At 45.6% G+C, this 23585-nt stretch overlaps 1 pseudogene; it reads right to left on the bottom strand.

Moving 5' to 3' along the window:
• The window catches only part of LOC133361798 (zinc finger protein 271-like), a 43332-nt pseudogene that overhangs the window by 7857 nt on the left and 11890 nt on the right, over positions 1–23585 (bottom strand).

Raw genomic sequence — 23585 nt, 5'->3', positions numbered from 1 at the left:
ATTGAGTAGCCATTTCCAGATCATCAGCAGATATAACATGGTTGATCAGGGAACGATCCCTTAACTATAACCAGGCATCGATGCGGGTATCATTTTAACTGTAACGAATGCAATTTATTTATATGGCTATTATGAGCTTTTCAAACTGCATAATTAATGAACATGCTATGTAATGTAATGCATGGGGACAGATTTAATTTCTGTCACAAGCCAAGTTGAACAGCAAATGGCTCCAACTCCTGGTCACGCAGCTTTAGACGGGCTTGCCCAAATCATAAAAATCGTCAATGAATGTGAGCAGAGTCAGAGACATAAAAATACAAAGAACCCAAATCCCGAAGCCTCGATATGGTACGATAGACCTTAATTACATAAAAAAGCAGAGACATTACTCTTAATGTTTGATTACTGAGACCTGAGCTAAGCAGGGTAACTTAGTTATTGCTGGATAAATACTATACTTCCGATGAAGTTTGTGAGTGAGTGGGGAGCAGTAGTGAAACGGTTAGCGTGCTGCGCTATGAACCCAGCGAGCCGATTTCTATTCCCACAGAGCCAAGCCACAACATTTGGCTGTCGTCTGATGAAGCTGGTTGGAATTACTGTCAAAATGTTCTACTTAGATTGCAAATGTTGTGGCTTGGCTCTCCAACACACTGATATTCTGTACTAGTACACTACACTATACACAACTATACACTACATTATACACTACACTATACACTACTATACACTACACTATGCACTACTATACACTACACTATACACTACTATGCACTACAAATTAGTGCTGTACTAGTGACGCATTGGCCACGTTCTGTTTACCTGACAAACCTCTTACTAAATGGCTGTGTCGGGTGGTGGCGGGGTTAACGACACCGATTTATTTACGCGATCAATCCCAAACAAACCTGTATTATGGCTGTATATTTGGAGTTTGCGTGTCCCTCTGTCTCCGTGGTCGCGTGGATTCTCCTCCGGATCCTGCGGTTTTCCCTGCACATTTAGAGTCAACATCACCACGCGTTTAGAGTATTTGACCGATAAACATTTCCACAAGTTGATAAGCCCACTGTGTTGTGGGCAGGTCGCTTCTGAAAAAGAGCGGTGTAGCTCAAGTGGGCTATGCCTGGTAAAATAAAAAAAAACGTAGAAATATTTAAAGTAAAACCAAGTTTCAAAGTAGTGAGCCAGGTGAAGACAAATTAAACTTAAGAGAAAGCAAATGCAATCAGGCGAGGGCAGGAGGCAAGGCCCCGCATGGCTAGGCCCCGCGTTGTAATGTTTCAACGTGGACATCGATTCCATACTCGGTGCTACTCAATTGATATCCCTACGAGGGAGAAGGAGCGAGGCTCTACCTGGGTTAATAACAACAACCACCACAACAACAACAACAACCACCACGATGTAAACTTCTCACCTCGGATCTCAGTGAGCGAGCGTGCGCGAAGCAGAAGCGACCTGATAACTCGTGACGTCATGTGGCAGCAAGAGGTGACATGACGTCACTTGCGGGGTTCACACAATCCTCTTCCCCAACGAGCAGCAGGGTAACTGAATACAGTATATTATAGTAATAGGTTTTTACCCTTTTAAACTGGTACAAAACCTTTATACAAGGCATCATGTTTGCAATAACCACAACACAAGTAGTCAAAAATGCAAACAAAAAAAGCAACTCTGATAATGATAATATGCACTGTCCTTGAAGTTGATTGGTCCACACCCGAGACGGCTTTCTCCGATACTGCACTGTGTTTGAGTAGTACGCCTTCTGGTGTCATCTGGTTCTATGGCTCCCTCTCTTGAACAGAGACCCATTGGGTGCGTGAGCTCAACAATAACGTGCACATTGTGTGTGGACACTGTTTGTTGTCGCAGTCGGGGGCACAGGTGGTGCATTGGCCAGTCATCTCAGTCAGTCGACCCATGACACCTGGATGTGCCCCGTGCACATAGCCTGGCACAAGCGCCGTGGTGACGTCACCGCCACTTAGTGGCGAATGGCGGTTGTTACTGTGTGTATACACTGTGCGTGTACAGACTGTATACTGTGTGGGTAAATTGTGTCTACGCTGTGTACATGGTGTGTAGACCTTGTGGGTACACTGCGTGTGTACAGTGTGTGGGTTGTCTGGATCAGTCGGGCGGCATTATCTTTTCATCGGCTGCGCTATGCTGTGTGGAAGCTACCTGGTCTGTCGCTCCGCATGAAGCTTCGGTTCTTCTCGGCCAGTTTTGCCCTCCCTTCTGTAGGCATGTGAAACGTGCAGAGGTGGGACAAAGTCCAAGTCGAGTCTGAAGTCATCAAATTCATGACTCGAGTCTGACTCGAGTCCAAGTCACATGACTCGAGTCCACACCTCAGAGGTGGGACAAAGTCATTGTTATGCAAGTCCAAGTCGAGTCTGAAGTCATCAAATTCATGACTCGAGTCCAAGTCACATGACTCGAGTCCACACCTCTGGAAACGTGGACCCCTCTAAATGGAACATCTGCGCCAGTTAGAAACATTCAGGCTATCATGCCTACACTCAGATTGAGGGAAGCCAAGAGGTAGCACATTCTATATTTATTGCAGAGGTTCAAGGTTCAAATTCGACAGGCACGTCTGGCTACTCCAGTAACATTAAACAAAATATGCACCGTCTGCTTAACAGTGGATGTAAAACATACGATTGTGTCATTCAAAACGCATAGGTCATTGCATGTTGGTGTCATGGTCAATATTTGGGCAATTTCAAACATTCTCCAGAAATTACATAATAAAGATTACACATCAATCATCACCCCCTACTGACAGACTCATGCCCACATGCAGTTGACAGCAGTGTCACCTTATGACACAGAGGCAGCTGCCACTTGAAGGTGCTCTTCGAGTGTTTGTGATGAGATATGAAACTGAGTTGCTGAGGCAATTAAACACCATATCAATGCAAATATAAATATAACAGTGGAATACTTGGAAGCTTATTGGGTCTTGCTCCTGATTATTCATCTACCCAACCACAGGTCAACAAATACTCGCCGCTCTTACTCTGCAGGTTGAACCCAGGAATTCAGTGTTCAAATTCACGTTCTTTTCATTAAAGGCCTGTGACAAAGGTGCATCTATTGGAGCTTCATTGTCTCAAGCCTACCCATCTACCGGGTCTCCATTTGACTTTGTATTGTCTAAGAAGTCCACCCACACCTCCACTTCCACAAACTGCTGGGAGTTGCCTAGCTCTGCCTCGAAGTCAGAATTCTCCTCCTGCTTCACGTTGCCTCCATCGATGTGAAGGTACGATTTTTGAGTTGAATCTTCATCTTCCCAGTTTGCCATCACTTCTTCGCTCTTCACCATCACTTTCTCACATTTCACCTTCACCTCTTCGCTCTTCATCCTTTCTTCACATTTCACCTTCGCCTCTTCACATTTCACCTTGATACCTTTAAAAGTGTCCAAGCTGGGATTCACTTCTGGTTTCATGAGGGATGGGCTCACTGCAGCACTTTGACTTTCACAAGCCGATTTCAGACTCCATTTCTTGGGGATCGTCTGATGCTTGTGTGTCCTCTGGTGATGTTTAAGAATTGATGACTGTGCAAACGCCTTCCCACACAGAGTGCAACTGAAGGGTTTCTCTCCCATGTGTGTTCTCTGGTGTGATTGAAGATGTGGTGATTGTGCAAATGCCTTGTCACACACAGTGCACTTGAAGGGTTTATCTCCCGTGTGTGTTCTCTGGTGTAATTTAAGATGTTGTGAATTTGCAAACGCCTTCACACACAGAGGGCAACTGAAGGGGTTCTCTCTTGTGTGTGTTCTCTGGTGTCTATGAAGACATGAGGACCGTGCAAATTCCTTGTCACACACAGTGCACTTGAAGGGTTTCTCTCCCGTGTGTGTTCTCTGGTGTAATTTAAGATGTTGTGAATTTGCAAACGCCTTCCCACACAGAGTGCAAATGAAGGGTTTCTCTCCCGTGTGTGTTCTCTGATGTAATACAAGAGAAGATGACCGTGAAAACACCTTCGCGCACAGACTGCACTTGAAGGGTTTTTCTCCTGTGTGTGTTCTCCGGTGTGTTTTAAGAGCAGATGAATATGAAAATGCCTTCCCACACACACTGCACTTGAAGGGTTTCTCTCCTGTGTGAGTTCTCTGGTGCTGTATCAGATGTCCAACATGATCCGTGCTGTATGCACACTGGTTGCATTGTTGCCTTTTTGTACCGAGCTGCGCTGAGTGCCTTTGCTCCATCAAACCAATTCTGCAGAGGAAGTGTCAGAGGAACCGTCAGCTGCAGACAGAAAAAAATGATATCCAGACCATCTACGTCAATATCGAGGCACAAAAGAATGCATATATACACAGTCACACATGACTTGCACGTCTATACTCATTCATATATTCATGATAAGAGTGAAAAAGATTCCCAAATTCATCACATGGGCACACAATGAGAGGGCAAATGGTCAGCCTGGAAGCCCTAGTATCTTGAAAATGAATGTTAACCTAAAACTTCAAGCACACAATTTCGGTTGTCTGGCTACAAAAGGAATATTTATAAAAGCAAAATGCAGCTAACGTAGCAAAAGGTGTTGAAAATAATACTATTTGTATTATGCATGAATTAATGTTCAATCACAACTTAAAGGTGTGAAGCCAGGCTCAGATTTCCTTGAATGCTGGGATGAACAGATCTAATTTCAGCTGCATATGTGCTGTGTTAATTTCCTGTTTCCATTCTCGTAAAAAGTTCCAAAGGAAAACTAAAATAAACTATTGTTTTGATTTAACCTCTGTGTTCAATCGAGTTAATATACTTTACAACAAATACAAACTTGACACTGTAACACACACTGGCATGGTAAAAAGGTGGTGTGTTCAGAACCATGCCTGGCCACCTTCATATGCTCCGTCATAATGCTTCCCCACAATAAGTGAAGTTTTCACCAATCCCATTTGCTGTCGGCGATAATCAAACTTTAATTGTGATAACACTATGTAACACAATTTTTGTTCCTTGGTACTAAGTGTAATTTTTTTATTGCTTATGCCAAAAAGTCTAGAAAATGGCTTATTCCCCACAAACATTGCTTTTGTGACCAGAATTATACAAGAACTAAAAAAACTAATTCACCTGTTTTCTCATTGAAAAGAGATACATTTCTAAATATCACTGTCCTGGTCACAAAAGCAAAGTTTGTGGGGAATAATATCCATTTTTTGTACTTTAAAGGCAAAAAAAATTAGGAAATAACACATACTACCCAGGAACAAACCACTTTTTTTTGTTACACAGTGGAATAACTGCGCCACCGCTTCCCACATAGATAAACTCTTACATACACATATATTTCACATGAATGCCATGTAAGTGTGGATCACTTGTCAGCAGGTCATGGGAATGATCCAGGTGTCAAGGGATGACTGACTGAGATGATTAACAGATGCACCAGCTGTGCTTCCTGCTGTCTTGCTGCATTTGAGGTACCCAGCGTTCCACCCATTCATGTGATCGTTGCCACCCCTAATCTCATTGTTGTTGCAGAGCAAATACCTCCAACTGCCCTGCAGCATACGTCACGGGCCTCTTCCAGAGGCAGGTCTGATCAACTCCACATCCTCCAATCTCTTCTCTAGCCAAAGCCATGCCCGTTTAGCCCATAACATCTGGACTAACAGAAGATGATTGTGCATGCTGTCTGTTTATGCGGAATTCATGACCCAACCAATGCAGCCTCGCCTGCCAAAGTCTCAGATTATATTCTGTACTGATATTTTAGGCTCTGTAAGGTTATAATATAATCTTGTTTGGTTCAATAGAGGGGATCATAGGGAGGCCAGCCTTAATAAAAAGCAAGAACATACAGTCCTTAAAATAAGTTAATATTTTGCATCCACAAAGAAAGGAGTAATATCTGTGGCCAAGAAGACTCACAGCTTTATTCATTTATTTCTAAATCCTCTTGTCTTGGTGAGGTTTGTGGTGGCAGCACATTCAGTAGGGCAGTCCAGACCTCCCTTTCCCTGGCGACAGACGAGCTCTTCCTGGGGAATTTCCAGGCGTTTCCAAAGCCAGCCAAGCGACGTATTCCCACCAGAATGTCCTGGGCCAGGCCCCTAGGAAGTCCCCCAGTGGGACATGCCTGGTAGAGTTCCAGGGACAGTCTATTGGGGGGCCTCCTTACAGATATTATATATTGATATCACTCATGGAACAATGCCTGGTGGCTAGGTGACCCACGTAACCCATTTTGGCTCAACCCTGGAATGGCTCCGTGGCACCGTCCTGTGCGCCCACCATCCACAGGACGAAAGGTGAGAGGCGGGTGCGATGCCAATATGACAGGGAGAGGGGATGATCTCAGACAGACTAGACCTTGGCGATGGACACTCACAGCTTTGTATGGAGCAAAAGTCCAGGCAGCTTTCACACAGTGTTACACAGTCTAATGAAAGAATGCTGCTAGACAAATTTAAAGTGAGCCTTTGGCTGCCAAACCAGAGCTGGTCGTGAACACATTAACCAGGCATGGGAGCTCCTCCATTACTTGTCGAACTGCCCGATTGCTCATGGAGAGTTGAGCAGGTACAGTGTTGTATGACATGAAATTCCCAGGCGGGTGATTTATTTTTGTGGAACATACGAAAGGCTACCTTTCATGATGGAATTATCCAGGCACAGAACGAGATTATCTAACCCCATCTCATTGAGTAGCCATTTCCAGATCATCAGCAGATATAACATGGTTGACCAGGGAACAATCCCTTAACTATAACCAGGCATCGATGCGGGTATAATTTTAACTGTAACGAATGCAATTTATTTATGTGGCTATTATGAGCTTTTCAAACTGCATAACTAATGAAGATGCTATGTAATGTAATGCATGGGGACAGATTTAATTTCTGTCACAAGCCAAGTTGAACAGCAAATGGCTCCAACTTCTGGTCACGCAGCTTTAGATGGGCTTGCCCAAAATCATAAAAATCGTCAATGAATGTGAGCAGAGTCAGAGACATACAAAACAAAGAACCCAAATCCCCAAGCCTCGATATGGTACGATAGACCTTACTTACATAAAAAAGCAGAGACATTACTCTTAATGTTTGATTACGGAGACCTGAGCTCAGCCGGGTAACTTAGTTATTGCTGGATAAATACTATACTTCCGATGAAGTTTGTGAGTGAGTGGGTGTTGTATATGTTGGGTTAAGAAAATTTGTTATGTTGTATGCGTGCGTGGGTGAAATTATTATGTTGTATATGTGGGTTATGAATATTCAGTGAAAATAATAATAATTAAATGAAATTTGGCCAAATGTGTAATTATCCGGAAATATGTTAATTTATGTAATTACGCACATTTTAATTATGCCAATTCGAGAGGTAATCGTATTAATTATGCGAGTGGGTGTAATTATGATAATGCAAGTCGTTATGATAACCAGACCCCGCCTCGGTGACGAGGGTGGGTTATCGATCGGAATAAGGCAATTAATCGTATGCAGTTATGCAGGTGTGGTATAAGTATGCAAGATTAACTTAGATTAACTCGGCATCGTTGTCTAGGTTCGTCTCATTCTCGCTTTAACATTCCCAGAGTTTTTATTCGTGGTTATATTTTTAGGTCCCCGGTTCACCCCGTTATCGCTTTAACATTTACTGAGTATGTGTTAGTGTGTTTATTAAGGTCACCAAGTTCAAATCTCAACGCAGAAGCAGATCTTATGCATAGATCTCAGGAAAGAATCACACAACCACTTCTGTATTAATCAATTTATTACTAATTCAACCTTAACTATGATATAATATGCGAACTCTCAATCCCGGAACGTCAACACGGCATCAATACAGTATCATCAACGATTGTCTGATTTCACTTTGACAACTGCACATGGATCCCGCATAACGCGATGGTTGTTAGTGAGAGAGAGTCGTTAAAACACGCAAATACTATGCTAAGAAAACCTTAATGTTAATGAATGATTATACTCAATATTGTTCATAACGCGATGGTTGTTAGTGAGAGAGAGAGTCGTTGAAATATGCAAATACTATGCTAAGAAAACCTTAATGTTAATGAATGATTATACTCAATATTGTTCATAACGCGATGGTTGTTAGTGAGAGAGAGAGTCGTTGAAATATGCAAATACTATGCTAAGAAAACCTTAACGCTAATGAATGATTATACTCAATATTGTTCACGCAGTACCACACTCCTTATTGACCATACGCAACCCTTATCACGTTGTTAACACCTTGGGTCACGGGACAGTTGAATATTCTGTAGAGGATGCGAGTACGTGCGGCGATTATGACTGAAAGATACTTGAAAGATTATACGGCGATAAAAAAAAACACAATCAAAAACAGTTATTATTCTTAAAGGCACCAATCTCAACAGATACATCGGCAGGTTATCTCAGAACGGCTCGGAGTAAGGGCCTGCGACGGTGCTCCTTTTCCGAAGATTGTTATCTTATACCAAGTTTACTAATTGGGGACCAGATCACCTGATAAGGATCCGGTGGGCCACCACTCCCCACGTGAGCGTGGCTCGGCGGAAGGAGGTGCCAAGAATCAGTTCGTATTGATGGATCTGTTGGGAATTTATGCGATTAAGAGTACAGCCCACTAAATATTAAAGATAAAAATTAAGAATACTGTAGGCTCCTTGATAATAAACATGCCTTTTCTGCTGATTTACCCAGACCCCGGATCTTAGCCTCCTGTTCCACTGTAGCTATGTGAGTGTGTATATCCCTGTTCTTGTTATGTGGATCGAAATAGGGAATTCTCATGAGTGCTTTGTCCATTAGTTTTAGTGTCTTACTGTTAAAAGTGTGTTGTTCGTCATCAGTGGTGTCGGTTCCTGAGGAGTGCTCCCTTGAGCTACCCTTGTCTCCACTATCACTGTTGTCATGTGTCCCGTGTCCGTGTCGTGATCTCCCTCTGTCCGAGGATTCGTATCTGTCCCGTTGCTTGTGTCTCTTGTTTTCCTTATGTGGGTCTTGTGATTCGTGCTTGTGGGTTGGTGTGCGTGATCTCCTTGAGCGGTGTCTATGTGGTGAGTGTTTTTGTCCTCGACCTTCATGCTGCCTACTACGTGAGTGGTGCCTGCTAGGTGAGGTGTTGAATTTATGTTTGTCTCGTGCTTCATGGTTATCGGGATTCCTGTCTCTGTGATTTTTGGTGCGGGTGGTTTTGCGTGGGTGATTTTTACATGTCATGCGTCCCTCTGGTGAGCTCTCTCTGGTACCCATGTCGTGTTGGTCATTGTCAGAGGAGTCAGTGTCAGATGAGCCGTCACCATCACGGTGGCTCTGCTTAACATAACTTTTGTAGTGCCTTTTGCACCTGTTACGTGGGTCAACTTGGCTCGGTGATTTCTGCTTATCCCATGGCTCATGCTTGTGTGATGTGCGTCTCTCTGGTGAGCTCCTGTTACTCGTGTCGTGTTGGTCATTGTCAGAGGAGTCAGTGTCAGATGAGCGGTCACCATCACGGTGGCTCTGCTTAACATCACTTTTGTAGTGCCTTTTGCACCTGTTACGTGGGTCAATTTGGCTCGGTGATTTCTGCTTATCCCATGGCTCATGCTTGTGTGATGTGCGTCTCTCTGGTGAGCTCTTGTTACGTGTGTCGTGTTGGTCGTGTTTGTGCGAGGTGCGTTTCTCTGGTGAGCTGTCTCTGTCATCTGCATCATGTCGGTCATACTTGCGTAGCGTGCGTCTGCCTGGTGTTCTGTTTATGTCATGTTTCCCGTCTTGCACCAGCTCCGCCCTTTCCCGCTCTATCATTACAGTGTATCCTGATGACTTAGGGTTAATTATTTGTCTCTCTCTAACGTTGGGGTGGTCGGCCTCATGTTTTCCCGTTTGTATTATTATTTCCTCTTCTCTCTCCTCGATTTGCGAGGGTGTTACTTTATCAAAATTGCTTTGCATAGTAGCCATACTCATTGTGGGATCTGGCCCTGGGCTACGTCCCCGTGGCTCGGAGTGTGGTAAATTGTTACTCCCGTATGTGTTCTGTGTATCAACGTCTGGGTGTTTCACTGGTGCATTTAGTGCGGATTCTTTCTCTCTCACGAGGGCGTGCAGACGCTCTACCTGCACCATTAAGGACAGTTTCTCTTGTCTCTCCCTTTCAAATTTTTCCTCATTCCATAATCTTTCTCTGTCTGTCTGTGCGAGGAGATACGAGTCTACCCTCGCTATTTCTGCAATTTTTACATCACGTTTGGCTTTGCCACATTTCATCACGTCCTTAAGTAGTTTCCTTCTATGGGCCTTAACATCTTCTGTATGGCTCCCCTCCCATATATCTCTCTGCTCCGTCTGCTGGCTAGCAGTCCGTCCAGTACGTTTTAACACAAATTCCCGATATTGGTTTTCTATAGATTCCATCTCCTCCTCAGAGGTCCACTCTGTATCAGTGTTATGCGTTGGTGTGTCAAACTCAGAATGTTGTGGATCCTGTGCCATCTCTATTATGTAGTGTGGTTAATAGACTTAAGAGTGTATCTTAATTCTAACATCTCATGTGCGTCGTGAGTTACTCTAGAATTCCCCTTCAGAGCACATATAAACAATTGTATCACAGGATGCGTCAGTTCAACTCGAGCAAATAATCTCAGCCCAGCTGTCTTTGTTATACTCTGCTACTCTGGTATTTCCCTTCAGAGCGCGTTTTGTTTGTATACCCCCGTTTACAAGCACAAGGCAACGTTAGTTCACAACACTTTGATTAACACATCAGTGATTCGTTCCTGAATTCATGCATAAACTGTCTGCGAGAGATCCCGGAAGACGAGCCCCCATTATGTTGTATATGTTGGGTTAAGAAAATTTGTTATGTTGTATGCGTGCGTGGGTGAAATTATTATGTTGTATATGTGGGTTATGAATATTCAGTGAAAATAATAATAATTAAATGAAATTTGGCCAAATGTGTAATTATCCGGAAATATGTTAATTTATGTAATTACGCACATTTTAATTATGCCAATTCGAGAGGTAATCGTATTAATTATGCGAGTGGGTGTAATTATGATAATGCAAGTCGTTATGATAACCAGACCCCGCCTCGGTGACGAGGGTGGGTTATCGATCGGAATAAGGCAATTAATCGTATGCAGTTATGCAGGTGTGGTATAAGTATGCAAGATTAACTTAGATTAACTCGGCATCGTTGTCTAGGTTCGTCTCATTCTCGCTTTAACATTCCCAGAGTTTTTATTCGTGGTTATATTTTTAGGTCCCCGGTTCACCCCGTTATCGCTTTAACATTTACTGAGTATGTGTTAGTGTGTTTATTAAGGTCACCAAGTTCAAATCTCAACGCAGAAGCAGATCTTATGCATAGATCTCAGGAAAGAATCACACAACCACTTCTGTATTAATCAATTTATTACTAATTCAACCTTAACTATGATATAATATGCGAACTCTCAATCCCGGAACGTCAACACGGCATCAATACAGTATCATCAACGATTGTCTGATTTCACTTTGACAACTGCACATGGATCCCGCATAACGCGATGGTTGTTAGTGAGAGAGAGTCGTTAAAACACGCAAATACTATGCTAAGAAAACCTTAATGTTAATGAATGATTATACTCAATATTGTTCATAACGCGATGGTTGTTAGTGAGAGAGAGAGTCGTTGAAATATGCAAATACTATGCTAAGAAAACCTTAATGTTAATGAATGATTATACTCAATATTGTTCATAACGCGATGGTTGTTAGTGAGAGAGAGAGTCGTTGAAATATGCAAATACTATGCTAAGAAAACCTTAACGCTAATGAATGATTATACTCAATATTGTTCACGCAGTACCACACTCCTTATTGACCATACGCAACCCTTATCACGTTGTTAACACCTTGGGTCACGGGACAGTTGAATATTCTGTAGAGGATGCGAGTACGTGCGGCGATTATGACTGAAAGATACTTGAAAGATTATACGGCGATAAAAAAAAAACACAATCAAAAACAGTTATTATTCTTAAAGGCACCAATCTCAACAGATACATCGGCAGGTTATCTCAGAACGGCTCGGAGTAAGGGCCTGCGACGGTGCTCCTTTTCCGAAGATTGTTATCTTATACCAAGTTTACTAATTGGGGACCAGATCACCTGATAAGGATCCGGTGGGCCACCACTCCCCACGTGAGCGTGGCTCGGCGGAAGGAGGTGCCAAGAATCAGTTCGTATTGATGGATCTGTTGGGAATTTATGCGATTAAGAGTACAGCCCACTAAATATTAAAGATAAAAATTAAGAATACTCTTATAAACGACGGAGGGCCATCCCTCGGTCTCGTTGTGATGCTTTCCAGCCACGGATGGCTTATGGGTTCGAGTGTTTTTGAGTGGTAAGACTTGTCTTGAATATTCAGTGTTCGGAGTCGATTCTTTAGGTCAAACAGACGCCTGGTGGTCGTGTGGTGAGGGGGCGGTGCGCGTCATACGTATCAGTTGATCCCCTGTCACCGTGGCGAACTGGTTCGGATGCCCGTTGATACGCTGTCGCAGTTCGGAACCCGGTCGGTAGGTGGCGCCCACAACTCGCTCGTAGCGTGCAGCTCTGGGTTATCGCCGATCCGCGATGCTCACCACTCCGGTGGCAGCAGAGACCCCCGATTCGGCAGAGGTTGACGAGCTGAAGATGAGTCGAGCCGACCCGCTGGTCGCAGCTCGCTCCTGAGTCGACCCTCCCGGTCGAGCTCGCTCCTGGGTCGACCCGCTGGTCGCCCTCGCTCCTGAGTCGACCCTCTGGTCGCACTCCTGAGTGGACCCGCTGGTCGCACTCCTGAGTGGACCCACTCTGGTCGCACCCGTTCCTGAGTCGACCCTCCCGTCGCACTGATTTCCAATGCTCAGGATCCTTTACTTTATGCCGAAAATTCCCCCTGGATCCCGCCCACAAGGCGGGACTTCTTTCGATTTTTGCTGTGTCAGGATCTGTCCGTAGGCAGGTGTGTCCATGTGTCTGTCCGTATGTCCGTGTGCATCACTGACGGTATATTCGTTGTCACACTCCCTCCATAAACCCACGAGCAAACAATCAGATGTTACAAATTGCCTCGAGGTCGTCTCTCTGTCTGGGTGCAATATTATCTCTTGTCTGGCCTTCTTCATGAACCCAAAACACAGACGTCACAAATGTCTCATAGGCGTCTTTGTTCGCACCACCTGGAGGGAGGGGCAACGCTCTCTCCGACCCGGCGCACAAAGAAATGGCCAAAAGTTTTAAGTTAACATTTGTCCCTTACTATTTCACAGCCATGATTCCGCATGTAACCCAAGGTCTGTCGTTTCCCATCGTGGTGCCCGACCCAAGTGGAGGCGTCTCCCCGAGCGTACACACACTCCCCTCCCGCGCTGCGGGGATACAAAGACGGCCGGGATCTCCCTTTCTCTCCGACCCTGGGTTTAACATCGTTTTTTTACTATGTATTTATATTCGACCTGGTGGTGATTCATCCCGTTATCCTGGCTTTTCCATAAGTTTTACTTTTGTCTTTTCATGCATATGCTTCGGGTCGAGTTGTATAGAAAGCATTAAAGTATGGAAATAACATTTCATATTGACTTAATGATGGTGATGGTTCAGTAGGCGTACTTGTGACCTGGTTTAATTGGAGTGGGTGTGAATATCAATAACTTTAGCCTACCCTGTTGTTAAATTCCGACTTTAACGTTACTTTAATAGCAATACAGAATAATTGAGCTTTTTGTCTTAACTAGGCGAACGCGAACTTCTGGTGACCCCCGCAGCCGTGTTATTTAGCTGGGTCTGCCCGCCTTGAGAGATATACAACATTTTTTTTAAATCAGCTCTCCCCTGTCCCTCCAACCTTCTGCTCTGGGAATGTTATTCTTAATTTCAGGTCCAAGGCCTCTTTGGGTTTATCTTTATTTCCTCAGCTGCAAGAGAACAAGGCGTGCTTCTACCTCCCTTCCTGTGTGCACGTGTTCTAATTAGCTCGGAATCCCTAACACACAATCAGTGATGATTCCTGGCTTTCTGTGGTTATGACTTAGACAAAGGCCCTCTGCTTCCTTTCACTGCCTTTGCCTTGAAGCAAGGTTGCAATTCTGTCATCCTAGCCCTCCTCTCGTTCATTACTTAACAACACCTGGTGTTTTGCAGTTTGGTGCGCTTTGGTGTGTTTCACTCATTAAAAAAACAAGTAAAAAGATAATATATAAAAATCATCAAATATTATTAATCTCAATTATGGAAGAAGGGTTAGGATACAACATTCCGCCCTTTTAAAAATGACCAGTGGTCAAATGGCCACGGGTTATTTTTAAAAAAAATGTATACCCTTCTTCCATCATGAACCATCGATTGTCCTCAAGTTTTGCTGCTATTCCTTACAACGCGCGCGTACGTGTCACAACTTAACAGGTTATATGTGACAAGAGAGAGGAGAAAAAAAAATTCTAAAGGAAGGTAAGACGATAAGGGAGGGAAAAATTATTCTATTGACTACGTGTTATAGGAGATATCGTTAAAAAGATAGTTTCTACGGTTATTCTTGGGTGGCATCATCAGGCCTTGGCTCTATCCCTGTTCCCGGGCTCGAATGGTAGGTGGCTTGTGCCTGCGATTAGTCTTTTAAGTTCGGCATTCATTTTGGCCACACGGTATGTTAAGGTTAGAATAGCCAGGACTAGTATGATCATCCCTGTTGCCCCTGTGATTCCCATCCCCATCTGTTGATTTCGCTGATATCCAGCCACTTCGGTCGCCCAAGTAAGATCTGTTATGTTAATCTCTGATTCGCTGAGGGATAATTTCACCATATGGAATTCTTTACTGTTCAACAAGTTGGACAGAGTGCTGCTTATCTCAAACTTGTGGCCTCGGAATGTGTCTACTATTTCTACCTCCGCTTGGTGTAGGCTTTTGTCTAGGTTATATAATACCTTGTCCCCTATGCGTACGAATGTTCCTCTTGGTATCGTGACCAGTGCGACGTGGCTTGGAATCGGAACTTCCATGGTTATGGAGTGTTGATCGGTGGAAACAATTGCCGTGTCTAGAGGAGTGCTAATCAACCACTGGGCATTAGCTATCATGGCCACTGTTCCGGTTCTTTCTTTGGGTTTACTTAGCTTAAACTTGCAAGTTTCCTTGGAGCTTAGGTTTGACAGACCACACATTAGTTCTGCTGTATTGGTCAGAAATGGTTCCCCTGGGCAGAGCCAGTGAACCTCTTTCATTATTTGACACAGGTTTAGGTCAGGCACCAGGTACTTAAGGGGGCCTTCTTCCTGGTAGGCCACCACTAAGGGAGTTTCCATCTTGGAGTAAATGTCGTTATTCCATGTACCCACGTTCAATACTGTCCGCAATCGAAATACATTTCCGGGTTTGACCAGGGGTAAATTTAGCAAAAATGGCAGCTGTCTAGTTTGGGGGTCCACATGTATGGGTGTGGCTGTACCCATGTTGAAGGCAATTTGTACTTGAGTTGGACTGATTGTTTCCGGGGATGCTGCTTGTAGCACATCTTTTATCAGTGTAGGAGTTACCAGATATGACGGAATTTGTCCTTGTATAAGATCACTGACGCTGCCGCTGATGCTACGCAACAAGTCTTGGATCACCCACTGAATTGGCTCTCGAATACTCTCTTCTTCGTATAGACCTCGGATTGCAGAACTCAATTCTTGGAATGTTAAGTTAATCATGATAGAATGTAGGTTTACGAGAACCACGGTGTCTCGGAGGGTGGATCCCATTTCGACCAGATTCTTTTGTTGGTGTTGTATTTGCTGATGGATCTGATGCATATCGAGCTGTAAATTCTCGATACCTTGCGTGAGGTGTCCAATCTTTACGGCGTTGGATATGGATACTCCTAGTGTGATTAAGGAGCTAAAACCGGATAGTATTCCAAAGACCCCTCCCAGGCCGATAGACCTCTTGGAACGTTTTAGGTTGACAGTGGTGGGGGGAAGTATCATGGTTCTTTGTAATTGCTTCAGGATCGTTCCGATATTCTGTTCACTATATCCTAGGAAGTCATAATACCATATTCGGGTTGCTTGGGTGGCTTGGGGTGGTAACTTCCCGAAGTGCTTCTTTACCACCAAGGCAGGTTCCAAGGAGACATAGACTTGTTGGGTTACTATTTTCGTTTCGGTTACTAGGAAGCTGGAGGAGTCTCTCAGCATCACCCCGGATTCTGGTCCTGGCTTGATCAGCTCTTGGCTCCCTTCTAGCTTGACAAGGTACGTTAGCAGGAGCGTGAGCAGGAGGGCTGCCATTCCCTGGAAAACATGTTACATATTATTGTAGTGTGATAAGCCCATTAGTTTAGTCCCCCCCCTTTTCCACCTTTATTCCTCATCTCGCTCCACCAGCACAGGGTACGGTTTGATTTGGTTGATGTGCACCCACTTGTATTGCTGCTCTCTTCCTGTCTTTGTGATTTTTAGCTGATATACGACTGGGGACATTTTGTCAACAACCTCGTGTGGTCCTGTCCAGGAAGGCAGGAATTTCCTGCACTTCTGTTTCCTTTTCTCGTAATTGAGGTACCACACCTGGTCTCCTAGCTGGTATTCTGCGTGGCTGGCTTTTTGGTCATAGTATGCTTTGCTCCCCTGAGCCTCTACTTGCAACTGGTCCCTGACCATAGCGAATGTGCTCTGTAGGTGACTATTGAGTCCCGTCAGGTATTCAGTTGGCGTCATTGCCGTCGGGGTCTCGTCCTCCGCTGGGACATATAACAGGTGTACTGGGAGGGTCATTAGCCTCCCTGTCATGATCTCGAAGGGTGTCCTGCCTGTAGCTCGGTTGGGTGTGGCTCGCATGGCCATCAAGACTAGGGGTAGTTTCGTATCCCAGTCGCGGCCCGTGGTAGACACATATTTCTTTAGGAGGCTCACGATGGTCCTGTTGGCTCTTTCCACCTGTCCTGAGGATTGTGGATGGTATGCGACATGTAATTGTCTTTTTACTCCCAACATCTTCCACACTTCTGTGATGACCTCGGCTGTGAAGTGGCTTCCTTTGTCTGAATCGATCGTTGACGGTAGGCCCCATCTACTGAATATTTGGTTAATCAGTAGTATAGCGGTTGTTTCCGCGGTGTTGTTGGGTGCTGGTAAACACTCTGTCCATTTAGAGAATGCACAGGTCACAGTTAGCATGTACTTGTTCCCTTTGGTTGATCGGTTGACAGGTCCTATCCAGTCGATTTGTAGGTTGGACCAAGGATAATCTGCTCCCCTCCTCTGTAGGGGTGCCCTATGCTGTGAGGTCGTTGGCTGGTACTTACAACACACGAGACAGTTGGACACATGTTTGTGTATGTCTACCCCCATTTTTGGCCAGTAGGCCACCTGTCGCAGCATCTGTCCCGTATTCACCTCGCATCGGTGGCCGCTGCACGGTTCATTGTGGGCGTGTTGTAACATTATTTCTCGATATTGAGAGGGGACTACCCATCTAGGTCGACCGTCTTTTTCGTTTGTGTATACCAGTAGCCCTTTTCGCATTGAGAACCTTTTGATTTGGCTATGCATGATCTCGAGCTCTTTGTTGTCATTCAAGTTGTCAGTAGTGATTGGTTTTCCTGCTGGATCTTGGATATGATCGGCGAGTGTCTTTAGTGTTTCGTCCTCTTGTTGCATTCTGATCAGGTCTTCGGAAGGCTGGGCACTGTTCAATTGGGCTCTGGTTCCAGCTTCTGCCGGGTTCTTCCCACTTCTTGTGACCAGTCTTATCACGGCGATGTCTTGGTTCGTCGACTCTTGTTGTCCGTCTCTGTCGGTTTGGTCTTCTAGCTTCCACGGGGTGCCTTCCAGGCTTCCCACTTTTGCTATAGCATCTGCTTGGTCGTTCCCAGTTTTCTCTTGACCAGGTATCTTGGAGTGCCCTTTGACTTTCTTCCAAAATATCTTCATATCCTTGTTCTGAACCATCTTATCTATGGCCTCGAATAGTTCTCGATGGCGAATTGGTTTATTCCTATGGTTCTTCATCTCGTTTTTTTTCCATATGGGTAGGTGGTGCAGGAAGCTGTGCTGTACGTAGTTGGAATCAGTGCACACCACCATGGTCCGTATTTGGTTATCGGATGCCATCTGGACAGCGATGTGTACCCCGACCAACTCTGCATACTGGTTTGACTTTGGTCCCAGCTGAAATCCCTCTTGAATCCCTGCGAGTGGGCCAGTTTCCCAAATGACTCCTGACCCAGCGTGAAGCTTGTTCTCCTTCATCTTGGAGCATCCATCGATGTATACCACTGGTAGGTCGGCGCATGTCTCCTTCCTGAAGGGCAGGTACCTGTTGTCCTCCGGAGGTATCTTTTCGTCCTCTGCTTCTATGCTGTCAAAGGTACAATCATGTAAATCGGCAAGACCTTGGGCCATTGGACTTTTCTTGTTTTTTGCGTATTTCACTGTGATTGGTAGGCCTTGGAGTGTCAGTGCCCAGCTGGCTATTCGGCTGCTGGTTACGCGGCCCTCTCGAATCTTCTTACTGTTGAGGTATGCCAAGGATTCATGATTCGTTTCCAGGATGATCTTCTCTCCGTTCAACAAGTTCCGAAAATGTTGTATGGCCCAGATGTTTCCAAATATCGCCTTCTCACACTCGGAGAACTTCATCTCCACTCCCCGGAGGGCTTTGCTGGCATAGGCAATGACTCGTTTCTCTGCTTCCTGTCTCTGGTACAGTACCGAGCTGATACTATGATCTGAGTATGCGGTCTCCAGGTAGTATTCTTTCCCTTTCTCTGGGTATGCTAGGCAGGATGCCTCTGTGATCTGTCGTTTTAATTCTTTTTCTGCGGCTTCCTGTTCCTGTCCCCACTCCCATGGTTCGTCTTTTTGCAGTAGTTTGACTAAGGGTCGAACGATTCCTGCGTAGTCGTCCACGAACTGTCGAAGGTAGTTGCAAATCCCTAAGAAGCTCCGAAGGGTCGTGACTGTGGTGGGCGATTTGAGTGCGAGGAGGGCTTCAAGTCTTTTGGTTTGGGGTAACATTCCCTCAGTGCCGACCTGGAGCCCGAGGTAGTCCACCCTTTTGCGTGCCCACTGTCCTTTTTGTATTGAAATCTTTGCGCCTGCTTCCTTTAACTGCTCGAGGGTATGCTGGAGGCTCTCGAGGTGTTCTTCCCATGAGGAGTCCTTGACTAGTATGTCGTCGACGTAGACGATGGTGCCTCGCTCTTTTGCGTCGCCCATCGCCTTGTGGAGGAATATGTTGAAGTCTGCGGGTGAGTTCGAGTATCCGAACGGGCAGCGATTCCAAGTATACTGTATTCCGTCGAAGGTGAAGGCCAACTTGTATTGATCGGTTTCTTTTACTGGCATGGTCCAGAAGCCATTTGCTAGGTCCATTGTGGTGAGTACCTTTGCGCCTTTTATTTGGTTGAGACCGTGGTCGATTTCTGCCATTGGCCATCGAGATAGGGGAACCGTTTTGTTGAGTTGCCTATAGTCGATGGTGAGTCGCCACTTGCCTGTGGGTTTCAATACAGGCCAAATCGGTGAGTTGTAGGTTGAGTTGCATTCCCGGATTATGTTCTTCTTGAGTAGGTTCTCTAGGGTTTCTTGGATCGATTCATAGGCGGCCAGTGGAATCTTGTATTGTTTCACGTATACCGCTGGTGCTCCCTCCAGTGTGGGAATGGATACCACATGTAGGTCGGTTTTGCCGCAATCATAGGGGTCTTCTGAGAACAGGAAGTGGTATTTGTGGAGCAGTTGACGAAGCTCATTTCGTTGAGTGTCGTTCTCGAGGGCGTCTGCTGCTTCAATTTGTTGTTCGATTTGTTCTTCTATTATGGAGACTCCTTGTCCTGGGTCTGGGTCCAAGGCCTTCGTGGTTTCGGGCGGCTTGGTTGAAAGTTCCTTTTGCGTTACTATCGGTTGAGTTGCCTTGGCTTCATCCGAGGGTAATACGCTCTTGCCCTTGTGTTCTCCTTCATCAGTTCGCAGTTCGTCGGTTTGGCCTCCAGGGGGCGGTATATACTCCATGAGGGGACGGTCATTCGGTGATACTGACTCTAAGTCGGCTTCCTTTCGGTCTTCTCTCAGTCTGTTAGTCATTAGCTGAGTGATTCGAATTCCTGCGGGGAGCTCGTCTTCGTTCCTGATTGTCGTTGATAGGTCGTCGAGCTCTTGTGTTATCACTTGGATTCCCGTGGAGTCTCTCATAACGTCTTCATCTTCTGAGTCCCTTTGTTGCTCCGGCATTGACTGTGCCCAAATTTGTCGGGATTCAAGGTTCATAATGGGTTTCAGGCGATTCAGCAGTTCGATCCCAATAATCAGTTCTTTTCCTGGGTATTGTACGACATATAGGGGATGGTTCATGTTGATTTTGTTGAACGTCAACTTCGTCATAACTTTGCCCAATGGTCGCATGTGGGTCCCTTCACATCCTGAGTAGGTAAGTTTACTTGGCATCACTTGTAGTGTTTCATTCTTCCTCTGGAGGGCAGTCTGGAGTTCGTCAAATAATTATCTGGATATCATGGATATTTCTGCTCCAGTATCACAAAGGCCTTGGCTGGTCAGGGTGTCTTGCAGTATTACTTCCACGTGGACTCGTCCGACTGGTCCTACGGGAATCAATTCCCCCAGATGGTACCCTTTTCCCTCTGGTACCACTTCGGTGATTGCTTCGAGGCTTCTTGTCTTCTCTACGTTCACTTGGGCTACCTTTGCTCTGGGTGTGTCCTCCTCCTGTGTGGGTATAGTTGGTATTCTTCCCTTTGCTACTTGCATGGAAGTCTTCATACTCCCTAGGAGCTCTTTTTCCATCCTAATGTGGTGAGCATATCGATTCCTGTTAGCTAACGGTGGTCTATGCTCTATTGCTGGTGGAGGCGGCAGTAGGGGACGATATGGTGACTGGTTTGGTGGGCGTCGGCCTCCGCGGGGTAGGTGTGGCCCGTCACTCTCTCTTCCTCCTCCATAATTCCAGCCTCCGCCCTCTTCTGAATTCCATGGTGGTGGCGGCTGTGGGTGCCAAGTTCCTCTGGCCTCGTTCCTCCCCCCACGTGGAACGTTATTCAGCGTGTTGTGGACGGGTGTCGATTCTATTGGGTTAGGCGCCCTCTCCTGGGGGAATTCATGTCCACCCCGTGTGGCGCTAATATTATTCCTTGGAGATTCGCTTCCCTCCAGATCGAGGCATTCTTTATCTCTGGTGACGATGTGGGTTTTGGCTATGCCAGTGGTTTTCCGTCCGTTCACCCAGGCCGTGTGGGCCTTGCTTTCAATCTGGCGTAGGGAGGCAGTCTCGGGGTCCAACATCATTCCTACTATTCTCACTATTTCAGGTCTCAATGATTGGAAGAACATCACTTTTAAGACTGTCTTATCTCCCTGGGCATTGTCCACGTCCCCTGCGTAATATGCTTTCTTAAGGCGCAGGAGATAATCTCGTGGGTCTTCGTCTACACGCTGGGTCATCAACTTTGCCGCGTTCAATCCTTCGGATAGTGTGGAGTATTCCCCAAATCTCTTAACTACTGCTCGGCTCAATTGTTTAAAGTCACTCTTCACCCTATTTGGCAGGGAGGCTACCCATGGTCTGGCGGGTTCATGTAGGCTCCTTGATAATAAACATGCCTTTTCTGCTGATTTACCCAGACCCCGGATCTTAGCCTCCTGTTCCACTGTAGCTATGTGAGTGTGTATATCCCTGTTCTTGTTATGTGGATCGAAATAGGGAATTCTCATGAGTGCTTTGTCCATTAGTTTTAGTGTCTTACTGTTAAAAGTGTGTTGTTCGTCATCAGTGGTGTCGGTTCCTGAGGAGTGCTCCCTTGAGCTACCCTTGTCTCCACTATCACTGTTGTCATGTGTCCCGTGTCCGTGTCGTGATCTCCCTCTGTCCGAGGATTCGTATCTGTCCCGTTGCTTGTGTCTCTTGTTTTCCTTATGTGGGTCTTGTGATTCGTGCTTGTGGGTTGGTGTGCGTGATCTCCTTGAGCGGTGTCTATGTGGTGAGTGTTTTTGTCCTCGACCTTCATGCTGCCTACTACGTGAGTGGTGCCTGCTAGGTGAGGTGTTGAATTTATGTTTGTCTCGTGCTTCATGGTTATCGGGATTCCTGTCTCTGTGATTTTTGGTGCGGGTGGTTTTGCGTGGGTGATTTTTACATGTCATGCGTCCCTCTGGTGAGCTCTCTCTGGTACCCATGTCGTGTTGGTCATTGTCAGAGGAGTCAGTGTCAGATGAGCCGTCACCATCACGGTGGCTCTGCTTAACATAACTTTTGTAGTGCCTTTTGCACCTGTTACGTGGGTCAACTTGGCTCGGTGATTTCTGCTTATCCCATGGCTCATGCTTGTGTGATGTGCGTCTCTCTGGTGAGCTCCTGTTACTCGTGTCGTGTTGGTCATTGTCAGAGGAGTCAGTGTCAGATGAGCGGTCACCATCACGGTGGCTCTGCTTAACATCACTTTTGTAGTGCCTTTTGCACCTGTTACGTGGGTCAATTTGGCTCGGTGATTTCTGCTTATCCCATGGCTCATGCTTGTGTGATGTGCGTCTCTCTGGTGAGCTCTTGTTACGTGTGTCGTGTTGGTCGTGTTTGTGCGAGGTGCGTTTCTCTGGTGAGCTGTCTCTGTCATCTGCATCATGTCGGTCATACTTGCGTAGCGTGCGTCTGCCTGGTGTTCTGTTTATGTCATGTTTCCCGTCTTGCACCAGCTCCGCCCTTTCCCGCTCTATCATTACAGTGTATCCTGATGACTTAGGGTTAATTATTTGTCTCTCTCTAACGTTGGGGTGGTCGGCCTCATGTTTTCCCGTTTGTATTATTATTTCCTCTTCTCTCTCCTCGATTTGCGAGGGTGTTACTTTATCAAAATTGCTTTGCATAGTAGCCATACTCATTGTGGGATCTGGCCCTGGGCTACGTCCCCGTGGCTCGGAGTGTGGTAAATTGTTACTCCCGTATGTGTTCTGTGTATCAACGTCTGGGTGTTTCACTGGTGCATTTAGTGCGGATTCTTTCTCTCTCACGAGGGCGTGCAGACGCTCTACCTGCACCATTAAGGACAGTTTCTCTTGTCTCTCCCTTTCAAATTTTTCCTCATTCCATAATCTTTCTCTGTCTGTCTGTGCGAGGAGATACGAGTCTACCCTCGCTATTTCTGCAATTTTTACATCACGTTTGGCTTTGCCACATTTCATCACGTCCTTAAGTAGTTTCCTTCTATGGGCCTTAACATCTTCTGTATGGCTCCCCTCCCATATATCTCTCTGCTCCGTCTGCTGGCTAGCAGTCCGTCCAGTACGTTTTAACACAAATTCCCGATATTGGTTTTCTATAGATTCCATCTCCTCCTCAGAGGTCCACTCTGTATCAGTGTTATGCGTTGGTGTGTCAAACTCAGAATGTTGTGGATCCTGTGCCATCTCTATTATGTAGTGTGGTTAATAGACTTAAGAGTGTATCTTAATTCTAACATCTCATGTGCGTCGTGAGTTACTCTAGAATTCCCCTTCAGAGCACATATAAACAATTGTATCACAGGATGCGTCAGTTCAACTCGAGCAAATAATCTCAGCCCAGCTGT

The sequence above is a fragment of the Lethenteron reissneri genome, unplaced genomic scaffold (assembly GCF_015708825.2).
Source record: "Lethenteron reissneri isolate LAM-NWPU_2019-01 unplaced genomic scaffold, ASM1570882v1 scaffold_124, whole genome shotgun sequence".
Taxonomy (NCBI): domain Eukaryota; kingdom Metazoa; phylum Chordata; class Hyperoartia; order Petromyzontiformes; family Petromyzontidae; genus Lethenteron; species Lethenteron reissneri.
The sequence above is the reverse complement of the archived record's forward strand: the minus strand, read 5'-3'. Positions and strand labels throughout refer to the sequence as shown.